We start from the raw sequence: 14984 nt of genomic DNA, 5'->3' as shown, positions 1-14984 counted from the left end.
CAAATATATTTCATCATAAAGAAATGCCTCAGGGAGACAGGTAAATTATTCTATTGTGATAAATGTGAATCATATGTAGAAATATGTAGAAAATGTTAAAAAAAAATATGCTGTGTTCTGAATGTTTGGATTCCCTCAAAACTTACATGTTGAAATCCTGCTTCCCAGACTGATGGTTTTAAGGCGATGAAGACTTGGGGTCATTGTGAGCTCAGAAGGGCTTTGCCTTCAAAAAAGGCCAGTCCCTTCCACCATGGGAACAACCGATCTGTGAAGGAAAGGGCCCTTGCCAGACACCAGATCTGCCAACATCTTGATCTTGGATCTCCTAGCATCTAGAACTGTGAGAGATAATTGTTTTCTGTTTTGTTTTGAAGACAGGGTTTCTCTGTGTAGCCCTTGCTGTCCTGGAACTTGCTCTGTAGAGTAGGCCGGTCTTGAACTCACAGATATCTATCTGCCTGCCTCTACCTCCAGAATACTGGGAATAAAGGCATGCACCACTACGCCTGGCAAGATATAAATTTTTAATTTGTGTTGTTTTGTTATAGTTATTTTAACGAACTAGGACAATAATGTGTTTACTACTCAGTCCCAACAACCAATAGTTTATGGTCTTATATCTTATTTTATCTCTTCAACCCACAGCTAGATTTATTCTTCTCTCTCTTTCTCTCTCTCTCTGTCTGGTTGATAGTATTATTGGGAATCCAGTCTAGGGCTCACATAGGCTGTGTAAGCATTATCAAATCTCACTTCTCATATCCTTTCATTGCTAATTTTTAAATGTAGATTTAAAAGATAGACAATTTTCAAAGTAGAAATAACAGTGCAAAAACAACTCCTGTGTTCAACACCATCACTCACTTTTACTCCCTCAATACTTTTTTAGTTTTCTAGAAACAAAGTTCATGTAAGAAGAGGAAGTAAAGCCTGACCACTGACCAAGAGTTTCAGAAGAGCAGTCTCTTCCCTTTTGTCCTCTAAAATGACCCGGGCTGGGGATACGGCTCCATTAGCTGAGAGCCCCAGCACCATGCAAACCAAGCAAGGAGAATAACCACAACACTTGAGAGGTGGAGGCAAGAAGGTCAGAAGTTCAAGGTCATCCTCAGCTACATAGACTTTGAGGCCTTCAGTCCTTGACAAAAAATAAATAAATAAATAAATAAATTAATTAATTAATTAATTAAAAAATAAAAGAGACCAATGGTGTAGTAGTTGGTTTTAATATGTGTAAACTTTTTAACACAAAAAAAATATTAGATGTTGGGAAGATGGCTCAACAGTTAGGAATATTTACAATTCTTACAGAGGACTGAGGTTCAGTTCCCAGCATCCCCTTCAAGATGGTTCACAACCTTCTGGAACTTCCAGAGGATCAGATAACCTCTGACCTCCTCAGGTACCTCCTGCAGGCACACATACATAGACATAATAAACAAACAAACAAATAAATAAATAGATAGATATTAAATGTGTATCTAGTGTATAATACTAATCACTTATCAAATTTTTGTACTTTTGTGAACATATCTAAGAATTTTCATCATACTTTATACCATTCCCAAATGCTTAATACTATAAAAAAAAACCTATCATAACCTTTGCTACAATTGTAGGAAAATATTAAAATGATCAAAAGAATCATAATTAAATTTAAATAAGTTTAGAAGTTAGTTATAACTCTAATTTAGATTTCTGCTTTCTTATTTTTCTAGAATTCATAAAACTGAATGAGGATCATTTTCAAAACTGCTGAGTGTGTGTGTGTGAGAGAGAGGTGGGAGTCTTGCTATGTAGGGATGTAGGGATGTAGCCCTGAATGATCTAGAACTTGCTATATAGACCAGGCCTGCCTCAAACTCTCACAGATCTAACTGCTTCTCTTCCCAAAGGTTAGGATTAGAGGGGTGAGTCACCACACCCAGCTCCTATTGATTATTTTGATACATTCAAGGACAGTCATAATATAATTTCTCCACAAAACTGCAGAGATATAGACACAGCATATTGGTACACATACATATGTGTAAGCCTTGTCTTGAAGCTGGCACAAGGACACTCACCAGAGCTCAAATGCTAAACGGGATTGGCATTAGCAGGCACTCAGCCAGAGAAGAACCCACATTTGGTCACCTGACTCTACCGCCAGCCGATACAAACAGGAGCGCCAGAGAGAAGTAAAATTCAAATCAGAGGGACGAAATCAAATGCTCTACTTGCTCGTCACATTAACACGGCATCTTATGAGCTCCAGCTCAAAGCCCAGTTAACTTGGGGTGCAGTTACCAGCAATAATGAACTTGAGCTGTTGCCTCTCTTCTCACCTAGGCCCAGGAAAGCCATGTGTACACGGTTAACACTTTAAAGAAACATACAAACTAAATATGGAAAGGAAAAACATCGCCTGCCTCTGCTAAGGTCTTGAGTGAAGGTTTGGCAAGAGTCTGCTAAGATGGGCTACTGGTGGATAATGGGACTGGATGATGTGGGACGACACCACACATTTCATCAGGTGCCATGTCTTCCTGCTAAGGTCCTTTCCACACCTATTTTCTTCCTTGTACAAGGACTCTTGGACAGGATCTCTCACCTTAATCAACACTATTACTGTTCCTAAAGCAAACCAAATTTTTTCCTAACTTTGAGTGTGCTTTATTTCAGTGGCGGCTTGTCGTTTCTATCACAGGGTGGGACTATTTGGGGTGGTTTTCTTTTTCTGTGTTTTTAAAGGTTAGATTTGATGAAAGACATCAGTAGATTCAAGTGTGAGTCTTAAATTATGCTTGTTTTCTTTTGAAGGGACATCCAGATACAGGTGACGTACAGACGGCGTGGAGCTTTGTTGCCAGAGTTCAACCCAGACTTAGGAACCTCTAGTTGTTTGTTTATTTTACTGCCATGGCTGCTGTTCCAAAAGCCACCTCAAGATCCAAGGCAGCTGCCTCATTTCCAGTCATCATATGTCAGTTTCAACTAGCAAAAGGAAAAGCAGAGGCATGTGTATAAAAGATGCACATACACGCAAGCTGTCTCTTAAGGAATGGTCAGTCAGCTCAGCTCAGTTCAGCTCAGCTCAGCTCAGTTCAGCTCAGCTCAGCTCAGCTCAGCTCAGGCTCAGGCTCAGGCTCAGCTCAGCTCAGCTCAGCTCAGCTCAGGCTCAGGCTCAGGCTCAGGCTCAGGCTCAGGCTCAGGCTCATCCAATCTTCCAAGGGTGCAGATCTTGCCTTTAAAGGCCTGATTATTCTCTTGCATGCTGCATTCACATTCCCAAAAGCCAAAGATTCTATTATTATCTTGCTAGCTTCATCAATTAGCAGGAAGAGACCCAGCAGAAATTGTCATACCTTTAACTAAGGAGGACATTGAAAAATTATGGACAGAAAGTGAACCGTGGCAAAGAGCTTGCAGTAATTTTTTGGGAGAAATTAACAGCAAATATCCCAAAAGCAAATAGAATTGATCTTATAAAGAGAGCTGATTGGATTTTGCCCCAAATTGTACGGGAAAACCCATATCTGGAGTTCGTACATTTTATACAGATGCAAACAAACAAGGAAAGGCAGGTTACAAATCAGAAAATTTAAGTAAAGTGGTTCAAAGTCCTTATAATTCAGTTCAAAAATCAGAATTGTATGCTATTCTGTTGGTATTAATGGATTTTTTAGAACCTCTCAACATAATTACTGACTCTCAGTATGCTGAAAGAGTGGTAGTACATATTGAGACTGCAGAATTTATCCCTGATGAGTCAAAATTAACTTCACTATTTATTCAGTTACAAGATACAATCAGGAAAAGGAGTCATCCTTTATATATAACTCACATCCGATCCCATACTGGCCCTCTAGCACAAGGTAATGATGAGACTGATAATTTATTGATAGGAAATGTGCTGGAGGCCTCAGAATTTCATAAAAAACATCATGTCAATAGTAAAGGTTTAAAAAAGGATTTTTCCTGGCTGGGCGGTGGTGGCGCACGCCTTTAATCCCAGCACTCAGGAGGCAGAGCCAGGCGGATCTCTGTGAGTTTGAGGCCAGCCTGGTCTACAAAGCAGTTCCAGGAAAGGCACAAAACTACACAGAGAAAACCTGTCTCAAAAAACAAAAACAAAACAAAACAAAAAAAAAAAAAAAAAGGATTTTTCCATAACCTGGCAACAAGTCAAGGAAATTGTAAGGAAATGTCCTACTTATTCCTTTTACAATCAGACGCCATTACCAGCAGGATGTAACCCAAAGGGTAATCAGAAGAATGAAATCTGGTAGATGGATGTGTTTCACTTTGCAGAATCTGGAAAATTGAAATATGTACACCATACCATTGATACTTATTCAGGATTTCAATGGGCAACTGCTTTGAGTTCTGAAAAAGCTGATTCTGTAATCACTCATTTGCTAGAAGTTATGGCCATCATGGGTATACCTGCACAAATTAAAACTGACAATGCTCCAGCACATGTCTCTGTTAAAATGAAACAGTTTTTTGCTTATTATAATATAAAGCATATTACAGGTATACCACATAATCCTACAGGCCAAGCAGTTATAGAAAGATTAAACAGAACTCTAAAGGATATGCTAAATAAACAGAAAGGGGTAACAAAAACCCCCAGAAATAGACTGTATAATGCTCTATTAACTTTGAATTTTCTCAATGCCAATGAGAAAGGAACAACAACTGCACAGAGACATTGGATAATAGAAAAAAACTACAGAATTAAATCAGCCTATATACTTTAAGGATGTGCTGGCCTCAGAATGGAAACCAGGATATGTGTTACATTGGGAACGAGGTTTTGCTTTTGTTTCTACAGCAGAAGATAAGCTGTGGATACCATCAAGATTAATAAAGGTTCGATTTGAACAAGAGAGACCTCTTAATTAGAGGAGGTGATAGTTCATCAACCAGCATAACCATCCAGTTTAAACTAACTTATATCATTAACACATGCCTTTTCATTTAATCAGATATAATTTGCCAAAAGGGAACCTCCCCAAAATTAGTCTTGGGAGAGGTTTTTGTTTTTGTCCTTTAGAGGAATGAAGGCTAAGGAATCTGAAGACAAATGAGACAACTGAAGAAAAAGGACAAATCATCTATCCCAGGAAACAGAGTAAAATGGCCTATTGGTATATCATCTACAAAATTTCATAAGTCTTCCTAAATGTTTGTTTCTGCTCTTCTCTAAAGAAATGTAACACTATTGGTCTTCTTGTAGTCTCAGTTCAATTAAAATTTAAAGCTGACTTTGGAGTTGGAGAATGGCTCTCTCCTTCTTTAAACCAAGCATGTTGTTGAAAGGAAAATACAAACTCCCTGTATCATGCCAGAAGAAAGAGCCATCTTCTGACATGGGACAGGAGAAAAGCCAAATTAATTAAGGGACTATTCTATTACTACTAATCTCGATTCTTTGATTCTATTCTGATTCTTTAAACTTTTCTTAAAAGTATGAATTTTATATCAAAATTTACGATATATATATATACATTTTAAACTTTGTTAAGATAATAATGGTCATATAGAATACTAACTAATTCTTTAAAAAAAAGGCTTCAATTAGCTTCCTATACATGTCTTTGTGTTTGATTCTCTTATCAGTTTTCTGCAGGAAATCATGGCCAGGCCTAACATCAACTGAAGTCTTCAGGAAAAAGATGGGGCCCCACAACAACAACAATTCCATGTGGACAATAATAATGTCATTAAGCTGACAAACATCATCTACAGATCAGCTTTGAACTACAAACTGCTCAGAGCAATTTTGAGATGGCTAGCTGAGATGATCCAGTTTCAAAGACTACTTGAATAAGGACTTGAGATAAACTCTGAACTTTGGCATTATGCTCAGACTGGACAACAAAGGATATAGCTACCTTTCCTAAAATTTGACAATTAACCCAAAATTTTTCTTTTCAGAATAAAGATACCTTCGCTCATATCCAGCAAGAAGCAATTTTAAGAATACAATGCCCACATTCCCAAAGAGTTGGTGTGGGGCAGGTGGTTTTTTGGTCTTTTAATGGGTTTTGGGTCTGGGATAATTTTCATTGTTTAGGAGGGTTGGTTAAAAGTTGTTGTTAAGGGTTAGGAAAAGGGCTAAGCAAAGGAGATTAGATTTAAGGTTCTTGTTTTTAAAAAAAGATACATAGAAATGATAGAATAGAGGGTAGATTATCGAATCTACTTGGAAAAATAAAGAGAAGATATAGATGTGATATAGATAAAAAGATAGATTATTGAATCTACTTTTAAAAGACAATTACTAGTTTTAAATACTTTACATTGGATTGGATTTTATATTGTATACAAATTATATATATTGAGATTGATATTGTTAGAAAATGCCATATGTATATTTCTAATCTTGTTCAAGATATTGTACTTATATCATTCATTTAACAATGTAATGCAATTTGCTGATCCTTGAATGTTATTATTACCAACTATTAGGATAAAAAGATATGAAAGTTAGTAGTTAGACATTACAATAGAACTTGTAGTCATATTAGGTATGTTTTCATGATTGAGCAGATATATTTTAAATAGACAGGTCATCTTCAAACCCTTCAGAGATCTACAGAATATGGCATTTAAAATGTTTTAATAACTTAGAAAATTTTTCTTTTTTGTTATATCTATGAGACATGTCGGCTCCTGGCAGTACCAATCTACTTCAGAGAAATATGGGCATTGAAGAAACAGCATATGGAGTTAACTTTCATTGTGGCAAAAGTTAGCCACTGGACAACAATGTATCCTCGAATCAACTGCTGACAAACAGGACAGACAGGAGATGAAACAAAGGACTACCTATTCTTGCCAAAACAAGTGTGGTTGTGGCTTTATCAAAAGGCATCTTCTGAGGCCAGGACGATATGGCACCATTCCTGAAGTGGCCTTTGCAATCCAGAAAAGGTACCGTGCCATTTTCTTCGAAGAAAGCTGAACAGGCAGTGGACCGATGGCTTCTGATATGCAGTGGAACAGTAGCTGAAACAATCATTCTTGAAAGAGTAACTAAGCTGACAGATTCTAAACTTTCAATGGTAAACTGGCATTTAATAAAAGAGTTGAAGGCACCCACATGCTGAGAAGAAAGAGATGTGGAGAAGAATGAGATGCCGTGATGAAGCCACACACACAAGCCAAGAAGAATGGACAGCTGAATTCAAAAAATAAAAAACATCAACAATTTCCAGAATTTAAAATCCTGAATCATGACATGACACTAGTGGAATTCAGGTGTTTCTGGTACATGGACTGCTCTCACCAAATGTGAGGTCGAACTATTGACCTTGTGTACATCCTACTTCACAAATGAGTCTGTCAGATACGCTAAGCCTATAGGCTGAAGATGACGCCCCAACACTGCGGAGAAACCTCAGGTGACTGTCCAGGCAGCTGGCTGTTTCTGTCAACTCACATTTTTTTTGGAAGCTGTTTATATTTTTGTTAGGTAATATTTCCTTCTTGGGTCTCTGAGGGAGTTGAAGATTAGATAGTTATAGTTAAAGTTTAGATAGTTATAGTTTTCCTTGTTAAGAATTTTAGAAAAGAAACTCACTAAAGAGGTGTAAGTGTATAAATTTGAAAGACATAAGATAGTTCTGTTAGTAATATAAGTTAGGATAGAAAGTGAATCAGGTACATTTTGGACTTAACAAAATAGGATAGATAATGGAAATATTTTCTCTGAATTTGTCAAATGCAAATGGACTAGACATTGTTTAGGTATTTATTGCTTGTATATATACTATATACTTATTGTACTTTTGTATATTGTTTTTCTTATATTAGTTATAACTTTTTTCCTTTTTATTAAAATAGAAAGGGGGAAATATGGTGATATTTTATTTGTACTGAAATGTGATTTTATTTGTATGTTAATAAATAAAGTTGACTGGGGGTCAGAGCTAATAGCAAGCCATAGCAGAAGCCAGGTGGTGATGGTGCACACCTTTAATCCTGAGCACATGACAGGCAGATCTCTGTGTGTTCAAGGATACAGCCAGCATGGAGACACACACCTTTAATCTCAATACCAACCATAGAGACCTAGAGGTCTGTATAGACAGGCTATGACAAAGAGGTCATGTGGTTGGGTTTACAACCAATGAGAAGGCAGAACAGAAAGTCAATAAAAAGACAGATACACAGGAAGTAGGTCTCTTTCCGAGGGGAAGGACGACAGCGGCAGTGAAGGGTAAGAAAGGGTTTTTAGTATCAGCTCTTAGCTACTGCTCTGACCTCTTGAGTTTTAACTCTGCATTTGGCTCTGTGTTTTTTATTTAATAAGACTGTTACATCTACACACACACACACACACACACACACACACACACACACACACACACCCGTACTATGGGTGCTTACTCTTGCTACAGCACAGGGAGTTCATTTGCTCTGTCCTCTGCTTCGAATGCGCTACTCCACCTTTTCCCACTTTCTCCAGATGTTTTATCCCGAGGCCCCTTTCTCCATGAGACTTCCTAGCACACCTTATAAAAATGTGTCATGCTTTGTCTGCCAACCCTGGCATTTCATATGAGTTATTACAGCTTAATATTTCTTCTCTTAGGCCTCCATATCTGGGGGTCCTACATCTGTGGATTCATCAAGTAGCAGATTGAAAATATTCAGAAAAAAAACCTCTTTATGCTGGGCGGTGGTGGTGCACACCTTTAATCCCAGCACTCGAGAGGCAGAGCCAGGCGGATCTCCGTGAGTTCGAGGCCAGCCTGGTCTACAGAGGCGAGATCCAGGAAAGGGGCAAAGCTACACAGAGAAACCTTGTCTTGAAAAACAAAAAACAAAAAACAAAAAACCTCTTTAGATAAAATAAGTGACATAATAATAAAAGGAATTAGAAGCATCAAACCAGAAAGTTTAGTTGCCATGACAACCATATCCCAATTTGATACTAAGGCTGGCAGAAGCCCAAGCTTAAAAAAAAAAAAAATGAAATTCTGTGGCTTTATGGTGTAAGTGATAAAAAATATTCGTTCTGGAATCCAACTATTTGTTTTGATCCTAGCTGTGGTACATGACGTTCAAAGTTAACTCCTCAGTTCTGATCTCTTCCTTTTGCTGTTCTCAGCGTAAGACATGTAGGAATAACACTTAAGAGAGAGTAAGTACCAAAAACATTAGAAATTGCTATCACTACACAGAGGCAGTTGGGGGCAACCCAACAGGAGGATGATCAGGGAAGGGGCCTGGCAGGGATCTGGGCTCACAGGCAATCTGAGGATATCAGCTACAAATGCGTCCTTCTCACACAAATGCCAGGATCACTCTCTGTAACTGGGCTGTCCCTCAGGGGCAAAGCTGACCCCTGAACAGCCCACAGTTAAGCCTAATGCTGATGGGTTAGAGCCAGAGGAGCTGTGCAAGTTGGAGGCCCGTAGTCTTGTGAGATGAGCCAATTGGGGGCTGTTGGCAGGAATTTGTCCCAAACCACTTGCCCTTTGCTCGGGGAGCCACTGGTTTTACAAGCTTAATGTCAGAGGCATGTTACCCATGCAACTCCTAAAGGGACACACAGAATCCCCACAGCTGAAATTGTAAAAAGTAAGACGAGACTCTGAACTAAATGACAGTCCACTTGCTGATCCGAGACATCTCTTACAGCATTCACAAGACTGAATTCTTGATGTCCTCTGTCTTCCCATCCAGTCTTTTTGCCATGTCCTGTCACACCTTTCCATTTCTGCCACTGTTGTAGGTTTAATGGCCATTTTCTTTTCCTCTGCTGTGGCCTCTCAGCTTCTGCTCCCCGCCCCTCTCTCATTCTCCACCCAGAAGCCAGAGTCATTGTCTATAAATACAAATAGGATCATCTGACTCCTGTCTGAAACCTGACGAGGGCAGGGCATAAACATCCCAACCATTCTTGGATTTCCCAGAGAACTCATCACTTGTCCTACTGTCTATTATTAAAAAGTCCTTCCCCTTGCCTTGAATGGTGATGATGCACACACATTTATTATGTATGTTAGTATATGCTTATAGGATATCTATTTTAGTCTTAATTTGCCATGCTATAGGAACTTTATGTAGCTTGTGATTCTTATATTTTTAAGATCTATTTGAGCTCATTTTCATAACTCAATAGAGAATTTTAGAATTTTCATTTGATAAGCTTTCAGGAGTATTTTTATAAGACTTATTTTTAACTGAGTCATGTGTGTGTGTGTGTGTGTGTGTTCAAGTGCTTAAGGAGTCCAGAATAAGGTATCAGATGCTCTGGAGCTGAAGTTACAGATAGTTGTAAACTGACCGATATGGATGCTGAGACTCGAACTCGAGTCTTCTAAAGCACAGCAAGCCCTTCTAACTGTGTGCTGTCCCCAGTGCACCAGGAAATATTTCTTGCTCTTTTTCTAAGTCATATAATGTATAGGGTTTTACAATGTTGGCCAATAAATACTTTATGTAACCTTTAAGTATCATTAAAAATTTTGACACCCACATTAATATGTTTTATATAATATGTTCCTATAAGATCTGATTATTAGAATATTCCTGAAACTTATAAATATCCCAAATCAGGCAACTTCTCATGTTCTCATACAACTAAGCTTCTTTAAGGGGCTCTTAATATAGAAATCTTTATATTCCAAAGTGAACTAACTTCTTTTCAAAAACCATTAACTCCTGATGACAATGTGGTATATATTGTTTTGTTGTTGTTGTTGTTGTGGTTGCTATTGTTTTTAATATTGTTGTTTTGTATGGGGTTTTGCTTGTCAAGTTGGGGTCTCAGTGTGGAGTTCTGACTGGCTGGGATGTATGATTATCCTCCAGACTCTGCCTCCCAAGTGTTAGGATTACAGGTGTAAATCACCATGCTTGGCTCAAAATATGTTGTTATTAATAAATATCCCTGTGTATGTAACATAAACAGTGACCTGGATTGAACCAATGAAAGCTTTGGAGTTAAAAATGTGTCATGTGTGGCTGTGGGATGGTTCAGTGGTGGGGTACTTGTCTGGTATAGCATGGGTTTGAACACTACAAAACGGATGTGGGTTGCATAAGCAGGGTCGTGTATAAAACACAGCGCTTTGAGATGTTCTGACAGTGGGAATGGAAAATTTTCTTCCTGCTGTTAGCTCTTTGATGTGTTTGCAGCCTCTTTGACTTTCAATGTCTAAGCAAGTGGCTAATTTGTCTTTCATTAGCCAAAAATGTTTCTTTTCTATGTATCAATATGCGTGGGGAAAAAAAAAATTTAAGATTTTTTTTAATTTTTTTTTTTTTGTTTTGTTTTTTTGTTTTTCGAGACAGGGTTTCTCCGTGTAGCTTTGTGCCTTTCCTGGAACTCACTTGGTAGCCCAGGCTGGCCTCGAACTCACAGAGATCCGCCTGGCTCTGCCTCCCGAGTGCTGGGATTAAAGGCATGCGCCACCACCGCCCGGCTTTTTTTTTTTTTTTTTTTTAAATTTTATGTGCACTTGTGTCTGGCCTGCATGCATTTCTGTGTGAGGCGGTTGGATCACCTAGAACTGGAGTTATACAGACAGTTGTGAGCTGCCATGTGGGTGCTGGGAATTGAACCCAGGTCCCCTGAAAGATTAGCCAGTACTCTCAACTGCTGAGCCATCTCTCCAGCCCTGGAAAATTATAAAATGTATAAGTATCTCAGTAAGGTACAGACTATATAACCACATTAAGATAAAAAATAATATAGTCTGGTGATGCTGGCACACACCTTAAATCCCAGCATTCGGGAGGCAGAAGCAAGGGGTAATCTAAGTTCAAAGCCAGTCTGGTCCACAGAGTGAGTTTTAGGACAGCGAGGTCTACACAGAGAAACCCTGTCTCAAACCCAAAACAAAAGAGATAAACATAACATTATAGCTATGGTTATAATTTTCAGCCTTTAAATTGTCAACCAAAATAAACAATTAGGGCTTTACTGTTTGTTAGATAAATTCTCTGCACATCATTGAGGTCTTAAGAGAAGACACTTAGATATTATCTCTTCTACTGATAATTTAAACATGAAGTTGTGCAAATACCTGTATTCATAGCATTCATAATTGTATTGCACAAACAGCTTTAACCCCTGCTAGGTAAAAATAGAAGTTGATGTCACGAATCGTTCTGTGCCTAGATTAGTTATTTACCAAGTAAGGGTGGTGATACTTGCCTCACAGGACCATAGTAAAGATGAAATGAGAGGTGTCTTGGTTAAGATTTCTATTGCTGTGAAGAGACACCATGACCACAGGACTCTTATAAAGGAAACATTTAATTGGGCTGGCTCGCTTACAGTTTCAGAGGTTCAGTCCATTATCTTCATGACAGAGAGCATGGTGACATGCAGGCAGATGTAGTGCCGGAGTTGTAGCTGAGAGTCCTACATTTTGCAGGCAACAGGAAAGAGACTGTGACACTCAGGGAAGCTTAAGCAAAAGACCTCAAAGTCCGCCTCCACAGAGACACACTTCCTTCAACAAGGCCACACCCACTCCAACAAAGCCACACCTCCCAATAGGGCCATTCCCTTTGGAGGTCATTTTCTTCCAAACTCTCCAAGTGGTGTGAATCCAAGTCTCTTCAAAGCTTCCAGAGGCAGAGCAAGGTGCTGCAATTACAAGTCAAACATTTTCAAAAGGGTTTTGTAGACAATCAAAGGATAAACATGCAGGGGGCTGAAGAGATGGTTCAGCTGGCAGAGTCCTTGCTCCGGAAGCCTGAGGTCCTGAGTTTGGATCCCCAGCACCCACGTAAAACCCAGAACAGGTGGGGCAGTCGCCTGTAATCCCAGCACTCAGGAGGCAGAGACTGGCTCCTGAAGCCAGCTGACTAGCTAGACTGGTCAAATCTGTGAGCTCTGGGTCAAAGTGAGAGACCCTGTTTCAGTAAGCAAGGTCAAGAGTTACCAAGGAAGACAGTGTCAACCTCTGGCCAGTCTGGCACATGCACACGCGCGCACGCGGGCACACACGTTCCCGTTCACTAATGACCTCGTGTATGCATATCCCACACATGCACACACAGAAGTAAACAGAATAAACATACAGCGGGCATGCATTAAGGAGAATCTCTGACTCTATGAGAAGCTATCGAAGCGTGTCTTGCAGAACTTTGGAGAGTCAGAGAGCACACTGGAGTATTTGAGGGGACGGATTTGGAAGGAAGTGTCTCCACAGAGAACAGCGTCAAATCACTAAGCATGCCTAAGTGGAGCTGGGGCAGCAGGCACAGCTGGCGCAGATGTTCTCACACTGGGATATGCTTGGCCACGTGCTCTAAAGGGAAGAAGGGTGGGACTGGACTCCACCAGCATCTGAAGGGCATCCTGGTTTGTGGTTTTCTTAGACAAATTTTCGGAATCAAACATACTCGAGAGTATCTCTTCAGGACGCCTCTCTTTCTTTGTGACAAAATTCCTAACTAGTAAATAACTAATCCTGTCATCTGAGTGAAATGGGAAGGTAAATTACCTAATCTTCGTGTGCCTGAGGAGAGTCCCTCAAGGGCTGAGCACACATGGATACCTGTTTGATTCCCAGTACTGATGTAGAACAGCAGGATGTGGTGGCAAACTCCTGGAATCCCAGCCTTGGGAGGCTGTAGTGGGACGGCAGAAACATGGAAAATCATTGGGGCTCACAGGCCAGGACCTAGCTTTCTCGGATAAGCTCTAGACCAATGAGAGATCCTGTCCCAAAAGACAAGGTGAATGGCTTCTAAGGAATGACTCCAGAGTTGTCCTCTGACCTTCACATGTGGGCACACATAGGTGTACCCTCAGGAATACAAGTGCCATGTGCCCTACACACACACACACACACACACACACACGCACGCACGCACGCACGCACGCACGCACGCACGCACACGCACACCTTCCCCTCAGGTTTTCTCACAAAGCTAATGAAGCTAAAGACTCACAATCCTAGCACTGAGTTTACACTTTTTTTTCATTTTAAGTAAATATTCACTCATATCAAAATTCTCTTTTGTAAGGCCTTTTAAGTTACATAAGCTTCAGATAACATAAAATCTGCTCACCTCTCCAAAAGGGAGAGGAATGAACTGCCTTTGAACCATCCCTAAATCAGTGAGGTAACTGGTGTAAAGTAAGACAAGCAGCTCAAGGTAAAGCAAAAAGCGTGGCGGTCAAAAGCTGCTCTTCTAGAGGACCCAGGTTCGATTCCCAGAACCCACTTGGGTAGCTCTCACAAGCCTCTGGTCCCTGAGGATCTGGCACCCACTTCTGGCCTCCGCAGGGACTCTACCCCTGTGTTGTAAAGATACATAGGAGGGGAGAGGGGAAGTAGGAGAGTAGTAGCAGGGATTTTAGGGCAAAGCTTGCAAATGTTAGTGCCTGTTGGCAGGACAAGTTATTACATGTTCACCAGGCCTGATACAAACTAAAAGTGAGCCCGGCGGTGGTAGCGCACGCCTTTAATCCCAGCACTCGGGAGGCAGTGCTCTTAATCACCGAGGCATTGCTCCAGTACCTAGATGTGTTAATTTAAAACTAAGAAGAAGGCTGTCAAGACGGCTTAGAGGCCAAAGGTGCTTTGGCACCAAGCCTAGTAACCTGAACTGAATCTCTGGTTCCCATATTACAGAAGGGGAAAACCAACTCCTGGATGCTGTCCACTGACCTCCACACATGCGCCATGGTACACACACACACACACACACACACACACACACACATACACACACACACACACACATACACACACACACATACACACACACATACACACACACACATACACACATACACACACACACACGTATATATGAAAAATAAATAAATACAATAAAAAAACATAAGAGTATTGTGGTTCACTCCTATAATTTCAGTACTCAGGAGACTAAGGCAGAAGGATTGCTGTGAGTTCAGGAGCAGTCTGGGCCATGTAACGATTTCCAGCTCATCCTGGGCTATGATGTGAGATCCCATCTTTAAAATCGTCATTATCATCATCATCAACTACCAC

This window comes from Peromyscus eremicus, chromosome 11 (genome assembly GCF_949786415.1).
Source record: "Peromyscus eremicus chromosome 11, PerEre_H2_v1, whole genome shotgun sequence".
Classification (NCBI taxonomy): domain Eukaryota; kingdom Metazoa; phylum Chordata; class Mammalia; order Rodentia; family Cricetidae; genus Peromyscus; species Peromyscus eremicus.
Note: the sequence above shows the minus strand (reverse complement) of the source record.